The sequence below is a fragment of the Lygodium microphyllum genome, chromosome 21 (genome assembly GCF_053477565.2).
Source record: "Lygodium microphyllum isolate KBCC chromosome 21, Lygodium_microphyllum_v1.1.10, whole genome shotgun sequence".
NCBI lineage: Eukaryota > Viridiplantae > Streptophyta > Polypodiopsida > Schizaeales > Lygodiaceae > Lygodium > Lygodium microphyllum.
Window position 1 is genome coordinate 19,367,594 of NC_141155.1, and position 24,034 is coordinate 19,391,627.

A 24,034-nucleotide genomic window follows, 5' to 3' on the forward strand; every position below is an offset into this window, starting at 1 on the left:
AGAGACGGGTGCCAAACGTTGTCGGAGCATGTGCGGTCGAAAGTCTACCGCGGGGGTAAGAGACAGCAGGGTGAAGGGAGATTCAAGGAGTGGAGTAGATGGAAGAGAAGGGGTTGAAAGAAAGAAAAGATATGAAAGAATATTCGTAGAAAGAAATAGAAGACGTAGAATAAAACTCACAGAATTGAAGCCTGTAAGTTTATTTCTCCATTATGAGAAGACAAATCTCTTGTACACAAAATAATACATTCCTCTATGCTTCTCAGACTGCCAATCTGATGCTTCCATTGGCTCCGAAAGGGGGGTAAATTTCCAGCACACCTGCCCAAAATTTTGCCAGATCACTACTTCTTCATCTCCCACTTTGGAGTGCTATTCACTGCCTGAAAACAACGATCGTGATGCACTCGATTTCGTCCATCTCTGTTTTAACATAAAATCCTCTAAGATGGCTAAAAGCTACATACTTTCTTTTGCATGTCATCCTAATCTAGAAGTTGTCTACAGTTTTTGGATTATTACAAGAGATAATATCTAAAATATCATAAATTGGCTATACTTGTCCAAAAAACTAATATGTTTGAACCATCGACACTAACATTAATGTCTAAAATGGCATTGGCTCTCTAGATCAATAAGAAAGCCACATTTTAGAGTTTTTCACATGGTGTGTGCATAGTGGCACGACATCCACCCCCTCCTAACGTGCACATCCTCTAGCATGTGCCAAAGTCTTATGGATCCGCAATGTCAGAAGAAGTATCCTCTGCCATGTCAATGTCTTCATCTTCTACCTAATCTTCTTCCATATTCTCATGTTCATGCTGAGTATCTAGCTCCTTCAACTCATATGCCGAAGACTCCCTACGTTTAAAGAGTTTGATATGTTTTCCAACCATTGGAATCCTTAGAGTTGTCCCATCCATCTCATTTAATGCATAGGTAGCATTGTCAAAAACAAACCTTACCACATATGGACCAAACCACTGCTTTGTCATCTTTTGACTAGCACTATGCTGATTTTCTAAGCTACTGTCATAAACTAGCACCCAGTCTCCTTCTTGTATAGCTCATGGTTGAAGTATGTGTCGCTTGTCAAACCTCTTCTTGTTTTTGATCCTTGCAGTCTTCAGCTTTTTCATGGCTATCTCAATGTCTTCAGGCCTTCTTTCTAACTGTCTAATACGTAGGACTAGCAACTCTTCTCTATGCAAACCCTCTTCCCATGGTAGAACACTCCAAGTAGAAATAGTCTCCTCAATAGGCATGATTGGATGTTGTCCATACATTAATTCAGCAGGCATATACCCTATAACTGCACTATGACTTGTCCTATCAGCCCACAAAGCAAAGGGTAACATTCTTGGCCATTCTTTCATCCTGCCCTTGCATGACTTTGCTAATGTCTTAATGATAGGCTAATGACCTCTTTCACTTTTGCCATTTGCTTTAGGATTGTAGGTTGAAGCTAATGATCTCTTTCACTTTTGCCATTTGCTTTAGGATTGTAGGTTGAAGTTAAATCCAGCTTGATACCCAATCGTGAAAAGAAGTCACGAACCTCATCCGCATCCAATTCTCCTCTATCAGCAAACCACTTTACCAACACAACTATACCTGCAAAAGACTTCTTCCAATAAGAACCTATAAAATTCTTGAGTAGTCTTTGTACTAAGAGCTCGACCTTCCACTTGATTTGTCAAGTCTTCTCATGCAAGCACAAGATATCTCATATTCCATAAACCTTTAGTCATGGTAAGCAAATCAACTACCCATTTGTAATGCATAGACAATGGATAGGTCGGTTGCAATCCATCTCTATTCTTTACCATGGAATACATCTGACAGACATTGCATGATTCCACAAAATTTTCCACATCTTTATACATGTTTTGCCACCAATATTTCTTTTTGATCTTGGCAAACGTGCCTCAAACTCCTCTATGTCCAGCCCATAAGCTTTCATGAAACTCCTGCATCACCTGTTGTTGAGAAGCCCTATCTCCCAAAACACATACTGGAGCTCCTCTTTTTTTCTTTGCATTCTTCCATAAACATCCATCTTTTAAGAAAAAACCATAAGATTTTCTTTTAATCCTTTTGAATTCAGCTTCAGACCATTCAGCCTTCTTTATCCTGAGGCTGAGATATTGACCTATTTTCAGCCAATCATCCTCATACAACTCTTCCAAAAATTGTGTTCTCACTGAAGCATAACATTGATGATGCTTTCTCTCTTCTGCCCATTTCTTCTCCATGGCTGTAAGCTCTTTTCTTACTGTTGAAATCCTTGTTACAATAGTTGTACCTGCAGTAACAGCAACTGCATACTCATTCCCTATTGTCATAAAGTCATTTTCAGCACCTATCACATCATCCTCTTCATCTTCCATCAACTCCTCTTCATCTTCAAAGCTCGCTCATGAAAGCATGTCAGTCATGGGGTTTTCTGTACCTACAATATGCTGAAAATCAGGGTTAAGTGACTTTATATATGCATCGTAACATGGCAATATCAGGAGTTGAGAAATTTTCTATCATGCCCAATAGAGGTAGACAATCAGTCTGTACCACTACATGAGCTCCCATAAAATACTCCCTATCACACTTAAGGGCTGTCACTACACCCCAAAGCTCTCTTTTGACTTGAGAATACCGTTGTTGGCATTCATTGAGGACTTTTGCTCCAAACTGAATGGCATATCTATTTCCATCAGCATCATCCTGACCCATTGCCCAACCAATGCCAATTGGGCTTGTATCCATAGTGAGAAGAATAGGTTTCCCATTCTCATAATTTTCTCTCTTTAGTGTTGGGGCTGAAATCAATAATCTCTTTAACTTCTGAACTGCCTTTGTATGTTGTTTTCCCCACCAAAACTTTTTCCCTTTTCTCAAGAGCTGATATAGACTTTCAGCCACATGAGCAAAATGCAGAATCCATATCAAGTAAAAGACACATGCACCCAAAAATCTTATTACCTCGGATACATTTGAACATGTCTCCTGCATCCTGCATCCTGCTTATGGCATCAATCTTTACTAGTGAGGGCTTTCTTCCATATGGTCCACCATGTGCCCAACAACCAATACTTCCTCTACTCCAAAAACTGATTTTTCTCCTGACAGAGTCAAATGCACTTCTTCAAGATGGCTCAAAATTCTGTCACAATCAGCAATATGACCAGCCACAAATCCTCTACATCCCTGATCATTCATATCTTCATTCTTCTCATGGATAATGCACCCTTTTATCGGCACATCATCAAGAAAGGGCAAGGTCAACTGAGGAATATACTCCCTCTAAACTTTATGCATGGCATTCATCATATGCGCCACTGAATTGGTTGCCCCCTGTGGAAGCGTACACATCCTAACCAATCCAAGTGGTGTCTTCATGGTAGTGATATCCCGGCTTTCTAATGCAAGCTAGAACTGATCATATCCTAAATATAAATCTCCCAAAGAGTAAATTGCCTTGCCTCCAAATGCTTGTGCAAATTCATCCACTATCAGGCCTGATCCAACATTCCTTATGGTGACTTTATTAACTGGTTGCAAATCTTGTATAAACCTCAAAGAACCATTCTTCTTTGGAACAGTAAACCATCGATTCGAATATGGAGCTAAAGAGAGCTCCAAAATCCACATCCTGATCTTCTCGTTCAAAAGCTTTAGCAACTTAGGCAAATATGTCCGAGGTACTCGAATAGGCTCTAAATTCCATGGCACATAAGGTACTGTAAAGATCACCATAGGTGCAACTATGGTCGGATCAACACATCCAATTTCATCTAGCTGAAATGCAAAGGCTTTCCCATGCCTTGCCAACATTTGCAAGAAACAAGCTCTTTCTACAGAGGTAAAAGAAAGCTTGTATCACCAATTTTTAGCTTTTGTAAAGTTTCAACTGTAAATTTATGTCCCACTCCATGTGGATCCCGTAAACTAGGCTGTTGAGTCACTTTTTTAGCCAACCCATCACTTTCAAGTGGTAAAGGCAAAGTGACAGGCTTAACCTTCTTTGCAAGTGTTTTGTACTTTGTATCCACCCTTGCTTTAGCCCTGTTTTACAACCCATAACATTCATGCTTACCAAACTCTTGAATGACTTCATACATTTCTAAAGTGTCAACATAAATGACCTCTTTTTCTGCCATGCTTTCAGCATTAATTGCTGTAGAAATTTCAGCCATTGTATCAACATCAATTAGCTTTGAAAACAACCATAAAATACCTTCATTTATAGCCATCAAACCATATGTCTTCAGCTCTTTTTCAGCACATCCTACATATTTCTTTTTAGCCCTGCACATGACTGAAACATTCTTAAAACTGCAAAGACTACATGCTGTCAATTTCTGCAATCCAAACACAAACACAGTTTCCCCCTTTCTTGGAGGCATAATTATCTTCCTAGAGGCATTGCCATAGCCTCCCCTTACAACAGTGCTATCTAAAAACCCTTAAACTCTCGTGCATTAGGTGGCATGAGATTATCCCATAGCTTATTCCGATTGCGGGGATGATTCACACAAACAGTGAGAAACTGTACTGCCTTTGTATTATCTTTACTCCAAACCCGAGCATATGAAGAACCATCATCCAAGGCTTTTGTTTCTAGCCTTGATTCGGAAATATAGAGCTGCCCCAAAAGCATTGGATAACTACATGAATATTGCACAAAAAAATGATATTCATCCCTAACATCTCCAATAGTCATGGGTACATTCAGACAAGCTGCATAAAGATCCCTTGATGAATTGTTCGCCGCCCGCATGTGCCATCCTAGATCTACATCAATTGGCCAACCTCCATTCTCATACAAACAACGTGCTATAACATTGATTTCAGAACCATGATCCAAGAGAGCTATGCAAGGCGTCTCTCTTTCTCCCACTTTAACAATTGTCTCTATTGTAGCATGAGCCCAATGCGTTCGTGAATAATGACTGCTTGGAATAAAATGAGCATCTTCTTCTTCATGTGCTTGTTGATGGACATCCCTATTATACATAGAATTTTCTCTATGCATAGTGCTGGCTTAATACCATTTTCAGACACAAGCTTGCTGTCTATACTTCCATCTAACCCATTTTTAGCATTAGCTTGTTCTAAAACAGCATTACATACATCATCATATTCCCTATGAAGATGTTTCTCTATGTCTTTGTCAACTTGCATCAATGCTTGCAAAACTTCACCATCAAACTGTCTTTTTAGTTTCAGCATATCAATGATTGCATCATGAAAATCACGCTTTGCAATTCCAAGAACTTCGCCAAGTGTGAATTCCACTCTATTGCTAAGTATGCGATCTTCCAAGACTTTTTTAAGATTTGTGGCAGTCTCAAGATCTCACTGTAACCTGTAACCAGGTTGCTTGCCCCTTTTCTTCCCTTCTTGTTTCTTCTCTTGAGATGCATCATCCATAACATGCTCAAGTATGGCTTTTTTAGTCTCTTTTTGTTGCTCCATTTTACTTTGTGTTATGCGTTTAGATGGGCCTGAAGAGGAAGGACCAGTAGTGTCCTCATCTCTTCTTCTCTTTTCTACCACAAGAGCTTCTTGATTATGAACCTCAACCAAATAAGCATAGGATGAAAATGAGTCCACTAGTGCACTCCATCCTGTTCTCCCTCATATACTCTAACTTGCATCAGTCAATTCAGACTTTGCTATTTTGCCCTTTTCCATGGAATCTAATGCTTGGATCCAAACACGAGATTTTGGTTTAGCCATGCTTCCTTTATGAGCTTCATCAATCCATTCAATTCTCAACCCATATGTGGATGCATCTATGGTAGCAAATGATGTCCTTGCAGCTATATCTTCCAACTTATTCTGCATGCCACCATTTCCAAAATTCGGCTCTATTGGAAGACCAGTTTTTGTTGCATGTATTTTTCCATCTTTCCAAAAGATTAACCTTTTTGCTTCCGCTTCACGGTAAGCTATACAATCTTGCTTTTCATTTTGCAAATTGTCACACCAAATGCATCTTGTCTTGTATCCTTCTTTGTACGGTCTTTGGGCTATTGTCCGAGCCTTCTCTTCTACCTTAACATCCAAATTTTTGACCTTTGCATAGATCTCTGTCAAATTAAGCCTCAAATCATGCATGCCTTTGATTAATTCATCTATAGCATCACCTTTAAGAGCTGAAACAACAGGTATAGCCAGTTGTTCAGCCATAGCTATAGGTGCCTTGGCTGCAATTTCAGCCCCCTTCTGAGCACTGGCAGTTGTGGTGCCTGTACCACATCTTAACTTCATCCACTCTCTCTTTACCAACATATGCATTGCTTTAGTTACATTAGTCCCAGCCTTGTTTCAGAAGAGGCATCTTCTAAACGATCAATTAGCTTCCCCTGCAAGACCTAATTTGCAGTCTTCATAAACAAATCAATTTTTTGACTCTCCAATGATTGCTGCTCATCGGCATCCAATTGCACATACCGACTTTCAAATTCATGGAGCAAAGCTGTAGTAGCAGCCAACCCTTTATTGGGCTTTTCAATCCAATCTATAAATGTCCTTTTAGTTACCAATCCTGCATCTTCCAAGAAAAACTCTTCTCTCAAAGATTTCTTAAAAGCTGCCCAATAAGCATCTCTTCTATGTAACTCATCAATTCGATCATACAAAGCATGCATGGCCAAACAGGAGAAATACCGACTCCATGCATACTGCGATACCCCATGAAACAACATCTTTTCTTCATACATCTAGATGAAGGCCGAAACATTTTGACCTTTAAACTACTTCAATTCTTCTCCCACTGCTTGCAATGCATTCACATCTAAGGAATCAATTCTTTCTGCTTCCTACCAAGTTTGCATCTGTTGTTGTAACAATAACTACTGCTGTTGTTGTTGCTGCAACAAAGCAATCATTTGTTGTAAAGCATCACCACCACTTGAAGTTGTAGAATCTCCCATTTTACACACCTTTGCTACTGCTGACTTTCACATCGGGTTCACCAACTGTCAGAGCGTTTGCGGTCGAAATTATACCATGGGGGTAAGAGATAGCAGGGTGAAGGGATATTCAAGGAATGTAGTAAATGGAAGAGAAGGGGTTGAAAGAAAGAGAAGATATGAAAGAATACTCGCAGAAAGAAATAGAAGACGTAGAATAATACTCACAGAATTGAAGCATGTTAATTTATTTCTCCATTATGAGAATACAAATCTCTTGTACAAACATACACAAAATAATACCTTTCTCTATGTTGCTTAGACCGCCAATCTCATGCTTTCATTGGCTTCGAAAGGGGTGTAAAATACCAGCCCAGAATTCTGCCAAATCACTCCTTCTTCATCTCCCACTTCAAAAGTGCTGTTCATTGCTTGAAAACAACGATCGTGACATGCGCAATTTTGTCTATCTCTCTTTTTACATAAAATCCTCTTAGATGGCTGAAAGCTACATGCTTTCTTTTGCATGTCATCCTAATCTAGAAGTTTTCTACAGTTTTTGGATTTTTACAAGAGATAATATCTAAAATATCATAAATTGGTTACACACTTGTTCAAAACACTTATATGTTTGAGCCATGGACACTAATACTAATGTCTAAAATGGCATTGGCTCTCCAGAGCAATAAGAAAGCCACACTTTAGAGTTTTTCACATAGTGTGCGTGTGTAGCGGCACGAGAACGTACTTTAAAAACCCACCGAGTGATGGTTGGGTAATTTCCCTAATTTCCCAGGATGTCGAATGAGACTCCGTGAAGTGCCAGGCAGTGTGGGACCTTGAGATAGACGCGAATGATTTTTTGGACCTTAAAATGGACGTGGGGCACGAGAATGGGGGTGCTCAAAGGCCAAGACCAAAGAGATTTATTGTAAAAGGGACTTGCAAGACCAAGGGGAGTGACCCTTGGGGTCCCCCACCCCAAAATTTTTGTGTGAAGGGGGGCTATGGAGGGGGGCATTTTTTTGACGAGCGTGGAGAAAATGGCGATGCCCTGTTGCTGCATGACATGATTTGGAGAGGGGGGGGGACTATGGCACCTCCATATACCCATACCAATTGATCATACCAGCCTGATGCTTGATGTCTTTGTTCTCCACTCCTCCAATGACTACCCAATTGTTGAGTTGCTGTTCTAGTCTTTCTCTATCCTCCCCCTCTCTCCTCCCTATGGGTTGTTCATGCTCACTACTTTGAAGGAAGAATTGGGAAGGAGATTGAAGAAAATGATGATGGAGATTAATGGATATGCTGAAGATTGATGTGCAACATGGAATTGAGATTGATGGAGGCTTTGTCCATTGGTCATGTAGTCATTCAATGCGTCTTCAGTTTCATAGAAACACGGTATGACTATTTTTTATGAAGGAAATAAAGGTGTTTTTTAAATTTTATGATGGAAATTTTATGATGAAAATGATGGAAATGAAGGTTTTAAATCAGTAAATCATGTTTAATTTTTTTAAATCAGAAAATTTTGATCTCATAATGATTTACATGCGCTATTTAAATCCCACAAAACTCGAAATGCGGTTTTTAAGGATAAAATGATGGTATTATCGTTTTGGATAGGAAAAATGTATTCCTATGGGGGAAAATGGAAGGTAAAATTGAATTTCAGTATACTAAAATGATTGGTATGAGAAAAATAAAAAATAATTGTGATTATTGATACATAAATGCTAAAAATAAAGAAAAATAAGGAAAAAATAGAAATACGTTTCATAAAAATAAGAAAAATATAATGAGTGTTTGTGAATGTATGGTGGTGGCGAAGCATAAGGTTTGGCCTCAGTTTTCCCTATCTCTTTGTCAAAGTTCGTGATTTATTGCTTTTCATACATCAAAACATGACAAAATGAACCCGTACACCTATGCAATGGAAGCAATACCTAAAAGTAGGGGGTGGGGAGTTTGAATGATGCGATTTGGGTGCTAATTATTGCTGATTTTGTTGATGCATATCATGATATAGGATTCATTGTATTTTAATTAAGAGGATAGTAGCATGAGCCTTATTTCGATGCTATCCTTACATTGCCGCAACGAGTTAGTAAATGAGCATTGGAAAGCCTGATTGTGCACGACACGTTTCTGATTGAAAATTATGTTTTAGCATGTTAGAGTCATCCACTTTTGCATGTGCATGTTAACCATGGTATCAAAATACAAAGAACTGGATGCATAGCATATGTTTTTTGTTATGATGACCTACGCTTGAGTGTGTGAGACGACCTAAGCTATAGGCTAGCAAAGGCGGGAGTCGCAAGTGAACCTACCGATGTGGAAACAATGGTTGGAGTTGCAAGCATGGGAATCACTAACGGAGTCACGAGCACGGATAACAACCCTTTACCAAATAAGATAAGTCTCTTAAGAAATACTACAATCTTAGAGTATTTACTTGGTAAATTATTAGAATATCTTATAGGCTAGAACTGTTAAGAAAACTACAAAATAATAGAATTGCAGAAAAACATGAGGAAATTTTCAAGACTAATTTATTAAGAACAAAGCCTTGAAGAAGTTAGTCAAGGATATAATTTTAATCTAGAAGTTTTGATAGAAGATTTTAAAGACCGAAAATATCTCCCAGTTGAAGAAACTGACTTAAGGCTAAGAAACTTTGATTACAAGAATATCATCATAAACCTTAAGCTGAGAAGTTAAAGGCCCCAAATCTAGATTCCCTAGTTAAATTCCAAGGGGAAGAGCTCACTGCATGAATTTCAAGGGTCAATTGCTACGAGATTAATCATCATTGAAAGTTGCATGATTGTTTGAAGTCATAATTTCTTGAAGACATCAATCTTGTTTGTGATTTTTTAGATTAGATCCTGATTGAATTAAGTATTGTAACATATAAAAATTGAGGATCCCTATACCTCCCAAGGATAGGTGCTAAATCCCCATACCAAGAAGGGATGTTATGGAAGGGAGGCTTTTACCGCCGTAGAAGCATGGACCGACTTCGATGGCGAGAGGTCTCCCAACAGGGATCACATTAAGTAGGAGGTGGATAGGGTGCCAGGGGGCTCTCGCTAGTAAATCCTTTATGCACCTAGGAACTACTTGGTCCCCTATATGACCCGAGTTCTACTTGGGACACCTAAAAATGCTAGCTATAGGTGGATGTGAGTTAGTTGGTGATAGGTGAATGTTAGGTCAATTAGGAACCTTTAGGTCGGTTCTCTGTGGGTATTGATAGGACGCTTCCCCTATGGAGTAGACCTAGGGTTAACTAGCTGTGGACAAAATCCGATCATTTTGGTTAGAGTACAAATGGCGATGGCTGGAATGTAAACTCTGGGCAACTCTAAAACATTACTTGTCACATAATCAAGGCAGTTACATTACAATTACTTGGATTGCATCTATGATCCTTCTCCACTATATCACGAAAAAAGTGGTGGATATTGTTATATTGGCACAATTCGTCTTGCCTTCCTTCAGACCAAATTGAAGAGGATAAGATGGATGAAAAACCTTAAAGTTGTGAAGGTTTATTTATTCCATGAAGAAAAAGTGAATTCAACTTTATTCACTAGAGGACAGGAGGTTAAACTAAATCAATATATTTATGAGGAAGCGGCAAAGATCATCCCATTGGACCGAGTTATAGTTGCCGGTCACTCTAAAAACTGCAACTATGTCAAAGATGGAATTTGTGATCTTCCTTTAAAGTACCGATTTTTATATACCCATTCTTCAAAGCTCGATTATTACCCAATGGATATATCCAAATGCCATGCTTAGATTGTGTTAGGGAAATCTTCTCTCCCAAATAACCAGTCATCCCAAAATAAACCATGTATTTTTTCCCTACTGTAAAATAAATTATTTTGTCCATCCATTGAATATGAAATTTGTTGAGATGACAAGCTCAACACATGCGGACATTGATGATGGACCACCTGGTTAGATGGGTCCACACATCTACACTTAGCATGTCGGTGGTCATTATGACTCTCACATGGCCACTGACTCATTACTTATTATATTCAGGTTGTTACACCTATTTACAGCTGGCATAGTTATAGGGCCAGTCGACTAGTGTAGTTGGTTATGCATTGTTTGACTTAGTAGACCACTTTCCTTTATGTTATATCTTATCTATACTTTGTGTACATTGTAAAGAGTGTGGAAGAAGAAGAAGAAACCAGCAAGAAAACGTTTTGGCCTCCATCTCTCTTCTTGTCTCTTGAGTGAGCTTCTCCTTGTGCATTCTGTGTGTGTTCGGCGCAGCATCTTGAGCAAGTCCCCCCACCACGCAATTCTTGACATGGTATCAAAGCCGCACCATTGAGAGAGGCTAATTTCAAAGGCTGAAGTGAAGAAGAAGAAGCAAGGTTCGAGCAAGCAAGCCACGGGTAAGAGGCTCTCCCATCCTTCCACTCTTTCTCTTGGATAGTGCCTGTGGAGGCACCGGAAGTAGGGTAGAGCAAAAATCTCAGATTGCAATGAGATTTGGTGTGTGCGAAGAGCACTGTTTATTCTGCAAATCGGCCCTTTAGGGTTTTTCACAGTTATTTTGGGCATCTGAGGCCGTTTCAGACCCCGTTTTAGAGCCGCAAGGTTGCGGACAGCAATTTCAGGGTACACTGTGATTTCGGCTATTTTGACCGAAAGTGGGTGCGCAGGTTATAGATTGCAAATCTGTAATTCTTGAGGTGTTTGCAGGAAGCAAACATAAGGTTTATCTGCAAACATGTTGCAGATTGCATGTATTGTTGAGCAGACAGTGAAAAAGGCTGTATGATGTATTGTTGTGCACTACAGGTCGAGGGTTACAGAAGATTTGCTTACTGTTTGGTATTAGTTTTGTGATAATGGCAGAGAACAGTGGAAGCCCCATCATTGAGAAGCTCGACAAGAACAACTACCCTTCATGGAAGTTCCATGTTACGAACTTTCTTATTGGAAAAGGCCTCTACAAGTTTGTTTCAGGTGAAGAAAAGGAGTCGGAGGTGAGTGATCCTCCAACTGCAGAAGAGACAAAGGCACGAAAGGAATGGAATGCAAAAGACAAGAAGGTCATGTATTGGTTGTCTGCTAAAATTGACAATAATATGTTGGGACATATTAGAAATGCAAAGAATTCATATGCAGCTTGGACCATTCTTGAAAGTATGTTTTCCGTAAATACAAAGGCACGAAAGATTCAACTCAAGCAAGAGTTGAATACATTGAAGAAAGGGAAGATGTCTATCAATGAGTATGCACTGAACGTAAGGAGCATTGCAGATGCATTGGCAACGATTGATGCAATGCCCTATGATGATAATTTGGTGTCGTCTACCTTGGGTGGACTTAACAATGAAAAGGCTTGGAAGTCTTTTGTAACTTCCGTATATGTCAGAAAGCCATTTCCAGATTTCGATGAGTTGGTCTCCCTTATGATCACTGAAGAGATCAACATGCAGAGTGAGACATTTGAAAGAAGTGGTGAATAGATCCAAGCTTTCTACTCCAGTTCAGGAAGGGGATGTGGTAGGTTCTCTTCAAGAGGCTGTGGTACAAGACGTGGTAATGACAACCAGCAAAACAGATTAAATTAGCAATTTGGCGATATGCAGGTTTCAGGAGGTCATGGTAACTTTAGAGGCCGGGGGAGATTTAGAGAAAGAGGTGAATGGTAGAACAGAGGTTCTAACAACTCTGGTATTGTGTGTCACTATTGTGGCAAAATAGGTCATATTGCAGCCCAATGTTATGCTAAGAAAGATGATATTCGCAGTGGTAAGTTGCAGCAAGGAAACTATGCATCGTCTTCACGACAGAATGAAAACAAAAATGAACGTCTATTTGTTATGCAGCATATGTTGAATGCTGTTATAGGAAAGGGAACACATGATGATGTTTGGTATGTTGATTTAGGTGCATTCAATCATATGACTAGCCATGCAGAATGGTTTGGAGAGATGCAGGATTTGCAAAATGCAGGTTATGTGCAGACGGGTGATGATTCATGCCACCCAATTTCACACATTGGAAAAGTTCCCTTGTCCTTGCATGATGGTAAGACAAAGAGTCTTTCAGATATATTACATGTGCCATCTATTACAAAGAACTTGGTGTCAGTCGGTCAAATGGTAGAGCAAGGGCTGCAAGTCAGATTTAATGCAAAGGGCTGCTTTGTAGAAGACTTCAATGACAAGTGCAGGTTGGTAGCAAAGGGAAGTAGAGTTGGACGCATGTTTACTCTGGATGTTGGAATTCCTACTATGAATGCTGCTATGTATACTAAAGGAAAAGCTGTTGTTGCAGATGTTGAAATTTGGCACAAATACATTGGACATGCAAATGTACAAAGGTTGAAATTAATGCAGTCCAAAGGGTTGGTTACAGGTTTGCCTACATTTAGAGTTGTAGAATTTCATAAGGTATGCAAAGCATGCCAGTTTGGTAAGCAGGCAAGACGACCCTTTTCACATGACAGAGATGTAAGCAGAAATATCCTTGATGTTTTGCATGCAAACATTTGGGGGCCTACACAAAATGTATCTCTTGGAGGCAATTCATACTTTGTCACATTCATTGATGATTGTTCTAGAAAGCTGTGGGTATATTTTATGAAGGAAAAGAGTGAAGCGTTTGAGCACTTTAGAACTTTCAAGGCTGCAGTTGAAAGAGAAACAGGCTTGAAAGTAAAGTGTTTGAGGTCAGATGGAGGGGGAGAGTACCTCTCGAATGAGTTCAGTGATTTCCTGAGGTCTCATGGGATAAAGAGACAGTTCACATGCAGATATACCCCACAACAAAATGGGGTTGCAGAAAGGAAAAACATGCATATTGCAGAAGTTGCACGTGCCTTGATGGCTGAAAAGAATATGCATAAGCATTTTTGGTCTGAGGCTGTTCATACTGCTGTTTATATTATGAACAGAACTCCCACAGGTACAGTTCATGGGATGACTCCTGAAGAATGCTTTACTGGCAAGAAGCCTGATGTATCGCACTTGAAGGTATTTGGCTGTGTTGCATACGTTCATGTGCCAGATGAGCTACGGAAGAAGCTTGATCCAAAGGCAGAAAAATGTGTTTTTATTGGATACTGTTTAGAGCAGAAAGGGTATCGCTGTTATAACCCTGTCACATGTAAGTTCAGAGTGAGCAGGGATGTCATCTTTGATGAAATGAGCAGTTGGTATGCATCTAGTGGTGATGCATTGGATGATGATGATCATGACTCTCATGTGCAGGCTAAAAAGCAAGAATCACGGACTCTTAGTGGACCAGAGACATCATCTGGTAGTTCTTGGTCTGGGAGACTAAGGAGTACCTCTACATCTTCAGGTGCATCTAGTAGCACTACAGGTAAAGACAAAGGAAAGAATAAAGTGTCAGATGGCATTGATGCAGTTCTCGATGGAGACTCCAGTGGCTCAGAGAGCTTGGATGATGAGCTTGGTATTCCTTCTGTCAGGACTCCAGGTGTACAGAGAGCTCATAGTAATGTAAAGGCTCCATTGAGTGATCCGGTGGTACGCAGATCTAGCAGGGTCAGATACCCTGTTAAAAGATTTGGTTTTGAAGGTTATGCAGCTCACCATTATGCTTATATGGTGAAACTAATTGAGGATGTTGAGCGCACATGTTTTGAGGAGGCTATTGGTCATGCTCATTGGGATGCAGCAATGGATGAGGAGATGGCTGCATTGGAGGCCAATAAGACTTGGGATCTAGTATCATTGCCGAAGGGCAAGAAAGCTATTGGATGTAAGTGGGTTTATAAGATTAAGCACAACGCAGATGGTTCTATTAGTAGGTACAAATCTAGGCTGGTTGCAAAAGGCTATGCCCAGACATATGGCATAGATTATGAAGAAACCTTCAGTCCAGTTGCTAGGATGGCAACTGTCAGATGTGTGATTACTTTGGCAGCAGCCAAAGGTTGGAGGTTGTAGAAAATGGATGTGAAGAATGCCTTCTTGCACGGTGATTTGCAGGAAGAAGTGTATATGGATCAACCAACAGGTTATGAAGATTTAGAGCATCCCATGTATGTGTGCAGGTTGAAGAAGGCGCTCTACAGGCTCAAGCAAGCACCTAGAGCATGGTCTGACAAGATAAGAGAGTATATTGTCAATATTAGATTTTATGTTTCTGATGCTGATCACTCACTTTATGTGAGAAAGGGAGATGCAGGTTTGGTCATCATAGTCATCTATGTGGATGACTTGATTATTACAGGTGATAGTGATAGTGGGATTGCTGAAGTCAAGGATTTTTTGAAGAAGAAGTTTGAGATGAAGGATTTAGGTGAGCTAAGGTACTTTCTTGGCATTGAGGTGATCAGATGTGATGATGGTATATGGCTATCCCAAAGACAGTATGGCTTGGATATGTTGTCCAAGTATGGTATGACAGCATGCAAACCACTTTCAATCCCGTTGGAGCAGAATGTAAAGTTGAGTGCTGATGTTGGGGATGAGATAGAAGACCCTGCTATGTTCAGGAGGATAGTGAGGAGTTTGATCTACATGACCATTACAAGGCCAGACTTGAGCTACGCTGTTGGTCTTGTGAGTCATTTTATGCAAGTACCTAGAAAGCCACATTTGGATGCAGTCAGACGCATATTGAGATATGTGAAATCCACATTACATTATGGACTTTTCTATGAGGCAGGTACAGATGTACAGGTGTTTGGATACACAGATGCAGATTGGGCTGGTAGTATGTCTGATAGAAGATCTACCAGCGGATACATGTTCTCTCTTGGTAGTGCAGCAGTTGCTTGGAGCAGCAAAAAGCAATCTACAGTTGTTTTGTCAAGTACAAAGGCTGAGTATAGAGGTGCTGCTGTTGCAGCATGTGAGGTAGTATGGCTAAAAAAGTTAATGGCTAATTTGGATGTGCAGGTGGAAGGTCCAGTTGTTATCATTTATTGTGACAACATGAGCAATATACAATTGGATAGGAACCCTGTGTTCCATGCCAGGACAAAACATATTGAGGTACACTACCACTTTGTGAGAGAGAAGGTACTAGCAGGTGAGATTGACTTGGTGTATGTCAGCACATAGGATCAGATAGCTGACATCTTCACAAAGGCATTGGGTATAGAGAAACTTCAAAAGTTTCGAAGCTTACTTGGAGTTGCAAAGATGCAGTTGAGCTTGAGGGGGAGTGTTGAGATGACAAGCTCAACACATGCAGGCATTGATGATGGACCACCTGGTTAGATGGGTCCACATGTCTACACTTAGCACGTTGATGGTCATTATGACTCTCACATGGCCACTGACTCATTATTTATTATATTCAGGTTGTTACACCTATTTACAGTTGGCATAGTTATAGGGCCAGTCGACTAGTGTAGTCGGTTATGCATTGTTTGACTTAGTAGGCCACTTTTCTTTATGTTGTATCTTATCTATACTTTGTGTACATTGTAAAGAGTATGGAAGAAGAAGAAGAAACTAGCAAGAAATTTTTTTGGCCTCCATCTCTCTTCTTGTCTCTTGAGTGAGCTTCTCCTTGTGCATTCTGTGTGTGTTCGGCGTAGCATCTTGAGCAAGTCCCCCCACCACACGATTCTTGACAAAATTGGTTACCATTCTAGTAATTAAAATTGCTAGTGAGAAGATATAACTAAAATTCATGGCTAGATTCCTTAAGTTAATTCGGAAAACTTTATCATGATAGAGATTCCATTTTCTGATACAATGAAGCATAGATACTCAATTTGTCATTTGAGAAAGGCACACTTCTTCTTTTTGGCATAAAGCTTGTGTATCCTCATGATTTCAAGGACAATGCAAAGTTGAGGCTCATGATCTTCTTCTTCCTTGGAGTAGACCAGGGCATCATCAAATAAAACAAGTACAAACTCCTCAAGATATGGTCTAAAGATATCGTGCATTAGTCTATTGAATGTAGCATGAGCATTGGTTAATCCAAAGGACATTATTGTAAACTCAAAATGACCATATCTGGTGTTGAAAGATGTCTTTAGAATATCCTCATCCTTGATGAGGATTTGGTAATACCCTGACCTTAAGTTTATTTTTGAGAAGATTTTTGCCCCTTGTAGGCAATCGAGTAACTCATCTATACTTGGGATAGGATATTTATTCTTGATGGTTACTTGATTTAGCCCTTTGTAGTCGATGCAGAGTGTTCCATCCTTCTTCTTCTAAAACAACACAGGAGCTCCCCATGGCGAACTACTAGGCCAAATGAACCCCCGATCTAAAAGTTATTTGAGTTTCTCTTTTAATTTGATAGCTTCGGAAATAGACATTTTGTAAGGTCTTTTTGCAATTGGAGTGGCACTTGGTATGAGTTTGATCTAATCTCCCTTGGGGGCGGTAGCTCCGTCAAGTCTTCGGGGAACGCATTTGCATACTCCTTCAGCCATGCAAGTTCTTCTTTAGACTCCTTGCTTTACTCTAGTTTATTCAACTTGATCAAGTAGATGCGTAAACCCTTCTGCATTCCCTTAACTATCTGTGATGCCTTTGCTAATTGGATTTTGGGTTTACCAGCCTCCCCTTGAGTTGTGACTAGTTCCCCTTCATAACTTCAGAAGGAAATTTGGCCCCTTCCATAGTGAATGTGGGCATCATTGGGTATTAATCGATCCAAGTCAAGTAAGCATTCATGAGCCCCTAAGTTCATTACTTTGAATTTTACAATTGTTGGCTTTCCACTGAGTAGGAATCTCACTTTGGCAGTTTGCCTAGTACAATTGATTTCACACCCATTTGCTAATTCCACAAGTAAAGTGGGTGCAACTATTGTGGTTATTCCTAGCTTTCTTGCACAAGCAGGAGAAATAAAAGAATGTGTACTTCCATAGTCAATAAAGGTTTTGAAATTATTACTTGATTTACTCTTATCTTTCTTATGTTGTTTGTTGGTTTGCTCTGATACCAACTATAACATTCCTAGGTCGCGACACATTTTAGTAGTCCATTGGGATTCTGATCTAAAATATGCTACCTGGCACTCCCATGGAATGTCGCAGGGTTTTTTGGATAGCGAATCCCAAGTCTACTCCGCAATGAAGCGTATTGGCCAACCTTGTTAGGATCGACCTGAATCTTCTTGGGTTTCTAATGGTCAAGTCATTCTACAGCCTTCTAGTGTCGGTATTTAGATGCAGTCTTCAGACAATCTACTTTGCGCAGAGCATCTAAACCGAGGCAGACTCATATCGCACTTGGTTCAAAGAGAATGGAAAACGAGAGGGATGCATCGCTCGACCTCTCTACCCATAGGGTAAAGTCCCATTCTAGTCCCCTAAAATGATATGAGCCAAGGTTCTACCCTACATTATCTAAGGTCAATATGTCATCAAATTTGAATGTTGAGAAGCCTCCCAGTTCTCTGGGACCACCTTGCCATAGGACAGACCCATTGGGGGTTCCACCCACCTACTTCCCTTGATAAATTTAGTTTCCTACTTACCTAAGGGCACATTAGTGGTAACACATACAAGCAACTTCCTTAATTAACACGTTAATGACATGTTCATTTAGGTAATTTTATGCCCTGACACAAAAACAGATCATAAAAATTCCTTAAAAGTATCCTTGCAATGTTGATTGCAATTTGGGACATTAGCTTCCCTACAACGAAATCTATGTTTTGTGAGATGCAATAGGATTTCCTATTATTTCAACTAAGCAAACGGATGCAGATGCATAAAATCTATCTGGCTCAATTGCAGTTTAATGCGTATTCTTGAAACTTTTCATATTATATATTAGCGTGAATTTTTCATGCAATTTATGTGCAATTTTAATTGATCACCTAAGATGAATGCGATGAATAAAATTTTCCTAATACGCTCATTATCTTGAGACATGCTCAATTAAGTTGCGATAATTAATGTAAATATTATTTTCTCCTGGTTTCTTTTCCCTAATACAACAGGGTGCACCTGATTCATAAGAGATGCATTTTTCATAGTTGCAGTCCCTTGGTTCGTGGTCCCATTGGTTATGGTGGGAGTTTCAGCATTTGGAAAGATCTTTCACTTGGGGCCCATCGTCCGCAAGTAGATTTGAGAGATAAAGAATGATGAATGAATTTGATATGGGAGAGCATAAGAGAAGATGGCTTAGTCGAAGACCAAGATAGGGGGAATTGAGCTAACTCTCTCCCTCGCAGCCTCTTGGGGTAACTCCTCTCTCTCTCTCTCAAGTTCCTTCTCACAACCTCTTGGAGGGATATTCTTCTACCTCTCTCTCTCTACCTCTCTCTCATAGCCTCTCGGGGTCCTCCTTGTGCCTCTCTAAACTGCTCCCCATACCTCTTATTTATAGTGAATTAGAGAAGAATGGTTGTGGCTAAGAAGAAGAGCTCTTTGTGGAGGGGATCTTGGAAAAATCAGTGATTTGATGCTCAAATCATAAATTTGATGGTTCCATTGGCTTCAAAAGGGGGGTAAAACCCTAAGTCAGTTGATTAGAAATATTCTAGATCACTCCTTCTTCTTCTCCTTGTTCGAAGTACTATTTATTGCCTGTAAATTGCGATCATGGCATGCACAATTTCACCAATCCTTCTTTTTTTTGTATTAAATATCCAAAACTAGCTAAAAATTACTTGCTTTTTTTACATGACATCCATTTCTAGAAAATTTCATATCTTTTTAGGATATTTACAATAGTATCTAAAATATGTTGGTTTTGTCCAAAAATCTAATATTTTTGGACTATCCATACTATACACATTGAATTAATGACTCATATGGCTCGTAACTCTCGTTCACGTGATAACTTTTGTGATAGGTGGCTACAATCCTTGTCAATTTGGAGAAAATGTAGATTTATGACTCAATTTTTTTAAAAAATATTTCTAATTAAATAAAAGTTGTTAGTTATTAACGTTAGTTAGTTTTTACTTTAGTTAGCCTTTAGTTAGTAATCTTACTAACTTATTAATTGACTAGCTAACTTTTGAACTAACCAACTAACTTTTAATTGCATGGAAATATTACAGTCTCTTAAGAAATATTGCGATATTAGAGTATTCATTTGGTAAATTATTAGAATATCTTATAAGCTAGAACTGTTAGGAAAACTACGAAATCGTAGAATTGAAGAGAAATCATGAGGATTTTTTCAAGACAAATTTATTAAGAATGAAATCTTGAAGAAGTTAGTCAAGGATATAGTTTTAATCTAGAAGTTTTGATAGAAGATTTTAAAGACCGAAAATATCTCCCAGTTAAAGAAACTGACTTAAGGCTAAGGAACTTGGATTACAAGAATTCATCATAAACCTTAAGCTGAGAAGTTAAAGGCCCCAAATCTAGATTCCCTAGTTAAATTCCAAGGGGAAGAGCTCACTGAATGAATTTCAAGGGTCGATTGCTACGAGATTAATCATCATTGAAAGTTGCATGATTGCTTGAATTCATAATTTCTTAAAGACATCAATCTTGTTTGTGTTTTTCTAGATTAGATCCTGATTGAATTAAGTATTGTAACATATAAACATTGAGGAGTCCTATACCTCCCCCAAGGATAGGTGCTAAATCCCCATACCAAGAAGGGATGTTTTTACCGCTGCGGAAGCATGGACCGACTCCGATGGCGAGAGGTCTCCCAGCAGGGATCACATTGAGTAGAGGGTGGATAGAGTGCCAAGGGGGCTCTGGCTAGTAAATCCTTTACACACCTAGGAACTACATGGTCCCTTGTATGGCCCGGAGTTCTACTTGGGACACCTAAAAATGCTAGCTATAGGTGGATTTGATCTTAGTGACGTGTAGATGCATCCGATGAGGCAGCACGTGAAATTGTAATTTTTCTCATGTAATTAAATAAAAACAACTATGCATAAATGGATTTTTAATTAAATAAGCTGTTTTTATATGTTTCACGTAATGTGGTAGGTAATTAAATAACTAAGAAACTTCATAGAGGGAAGCGGGTGGATGGATTCCCGATGAATCTAGTCTTATGGTAGGGTGGTCTCGGTTGGCCGAGAGGTTTCCCAAAAACAAATGATAGGAAGAAACTTTAGGAAGGGCCAATTCACTGACTTACCTAGGATAATGAGAGTCACTCCGCTTCCAAACAAGAAGCCTCTCGAAGGACACCTCCAGATGTGAGTTAGTTTATGATAGGTGATTGTTAGGTCAATTAGGAACCTTCAGGTTAGTTCTCTGTGGGTAACGGTAGGACGCTTCCCCTGCAAGGTAGACCTAGGGTTAACTAGCCAGAAAAAATCTGATCATTCTAGATAGATTACGGATGGCAACAATTGGAAGGTAAACTCTGGTTGACTACTAAAATGTTACTTGTCACATAATCAAGGTGGGTACATTACAAGATGTTTGTGTATGTGTTGGGTTTTTTTTTTTTGGATGAACTAAGCACTCCTTTTCTTTTCTCTTGTTTTGAGATGGTGGAAGTAAAGTCTTTAGGGAATGGTTAAGATAGGCTTTGCTCATCATATATCCTTTGATAGAGATGTGAGTGCTCATTGGAGTAGACAATAGGTAAGGGTGGTCACAACCGATAAATCAACTTTCATTCATATCTTCCACGAGGTTGAGGTAAGAAGCCTCCAATATGGTAGCCTAGAGGATGAGTTTAGCCATGGCATACTTGTTGATTCCTACATTGATGTCAAAAAAGGGGACAAGTCTCTCTTCTTTTGCAAGTCTCTTCTAGTTTAGTTAAGTAACACCATTAATTTAAGATAGTTGGATGTAATCACAAAGGTGTTAGAATATCAAGCTCCTGTTACTCTTCAGTCAGTCTATCTTTATGTGTGTGACCGATATTAGCTGGATATAGTTGTACATGTGTGTGACATTCAATAAGTCGGTGCAACCAATGACTTAACCATAGTTAGTCTTGGTTAGTCATACCTACGTGTGTAAGTCTCTTTCAGTTAGAATGATGGAAGAATAATGGAAGAAGAACAACAATGAGCTGAGGCTCATCTTCCACTCCACTCTGTCTCTCTCCCTCTCTTCCAACATGGTATTAGAGCTTGAATCCCTGAATCCTGAAGGCTTGGCAATGGCCATTAACTTCTCAAACATTTCTATATGGATCCTATTCATCATGGAGTTGTGTTTAGTATTGGAGAATAATGTATGTATTAGCTTTGCTTGCATTGTTAGGATTGCCTTAATCTTAATTTTTTCATCATTTTCCATCCCATTCTTTGTGAATTTAAACTCACCCCACAACATCAGTCTTCTCGCTTGTAACACTGTAGTACGACGAGTGCTCAAGTAAATCTAGGGTCATGTGCACCACTCTATATAAAGGGAACTTCCACCTTTTGTAGGCCCTTTACTTCTCTTCATGGTGATCAGACCAATCCTTTTGTCAATGTCATCGTTGGCAAAAAGTAATTCCATGCACTTTGGATAGTTCACCCTATCTCCAAACTTCACATATTTATTGAGCCACACATTTCCAATATTTCTTGGGATTTTTGCTCTCCATCTATGATCTATCCCACATTTTGAATTTGTTTATATCTTAGATTCCTATTCCTTAGAGGATGTCTACATTCATATTGTACTTTATTAGCTCTCCTTTTGTGAAGGAAATCTTGGGTTTTTTGTGCTTTTCACATATGATCTTCTTGTCAACTCTTGCCATTTTTTAATATATCTAGGAAAAATGGGACATGTAATCAAAAGTTCAAAGTTCAAAGTACACAAGCTTGCACATTTCATTTTAGATATTCATATATTTGTATGAAAAATTGTTTGTTGCATATTTGTTAAAAGGACATGCATACTCTTCTCATCTACTTACCCCCTCCCCTTCACTAAAAGTTTGTAATTCTTCCTAGCTTGTAGGGGAGGCTAATGGCGAGGTTATGATTTCCCATGTCTCAAGTGTTCTGAGGCAATGAATGAAAAATAAACAAAAAGAATGCTTATTAGAACATGAATGAGAAAGAGAGATAAATGAAATGCATAGGCAATAATTATGTAACATCTAGTATCTATAAGAAAAGTTAAACTAATTCAATAACGTAGGATCTTGTTGCAGTAGCCAACCATAAAATTGAGGATTTCATTCCATGATAATGTAATGATCCATGTCACTTGGCCTTATGCCCACATGAGTGATGTAGGAAAGGGCATCCATTAGGGAATCTTGTGTCCCCGTGTGAATGACAATATTGAGTTCCTCCTCCAAGTATTTGATCCAAATAAGAGCGGAGTACAATATTGTTCTCTAATGCTATGCATCGTTTGAGTTTAGTGTAACATACTTGGTGCATACTACTACTTGACCTCATGATAGGATTTGGTTGGTTATAATTTAGTGTCATTACAAGCTTTGGTGTGGTGTGGCTATTAATGCTAGTTGGGGATCGTCCCTAGGATGGTGGTGGGAGCTATTTTGAATAGGAATTGGTGAGTGAACCTCCCGAGTTTTGAGATACATTGGCCTTGAAGGAACTTGTGTCTCCGAATCCTTTTGAGTGTTTGTGTTTGATGCAGGTTGATGGTTTAGAGGCATTCTTAAATTTTAGTATGATGACATTGTAGTACTCTTGGGTGGTGCCAAATTAGATGTTACACCTTGTTATTTTCTGCTAGAGGGGAGCACATTCATGAGCACAACACATGGCTTATAGTGAGTATCATTTTGAGTGTACTTGCACTCCATTTTCTTGGAGGATGTTTGCATGGTGAATGGTTGTACAACCACTTATGTGGTCATAGTCTTTGTGGTCTTACTAGTGAGCATTGTGGAAACCTTTGCGAGCCAAATCCATCAATTACCTTTATAGTACTTTTATGCATAGTGCAATAAGGTCTTTGAAACCCATCGTTGCTTTGTATATGTTTGTTTATTGTAGTGCTAATTCTTACATTTGGTCTATGGTATGGGATTCAAGATCTAGATTTATCTATAGAGTGAGCTTTTAAGGAGTTGGGCTTACCCTTGGGGACCCATTTTTTTGGTGCATTCTAGTTGTGGTCAACTTACTTATTGGTTCCCTTTTGCTCTTGTAAGCATGTTTTATTTCATTTAATAAGATTTTACCCCCATGATGAGTAGAGTTGGCACATGATGTGGAGATTAGTGGCACTATAGGCTTTGTAG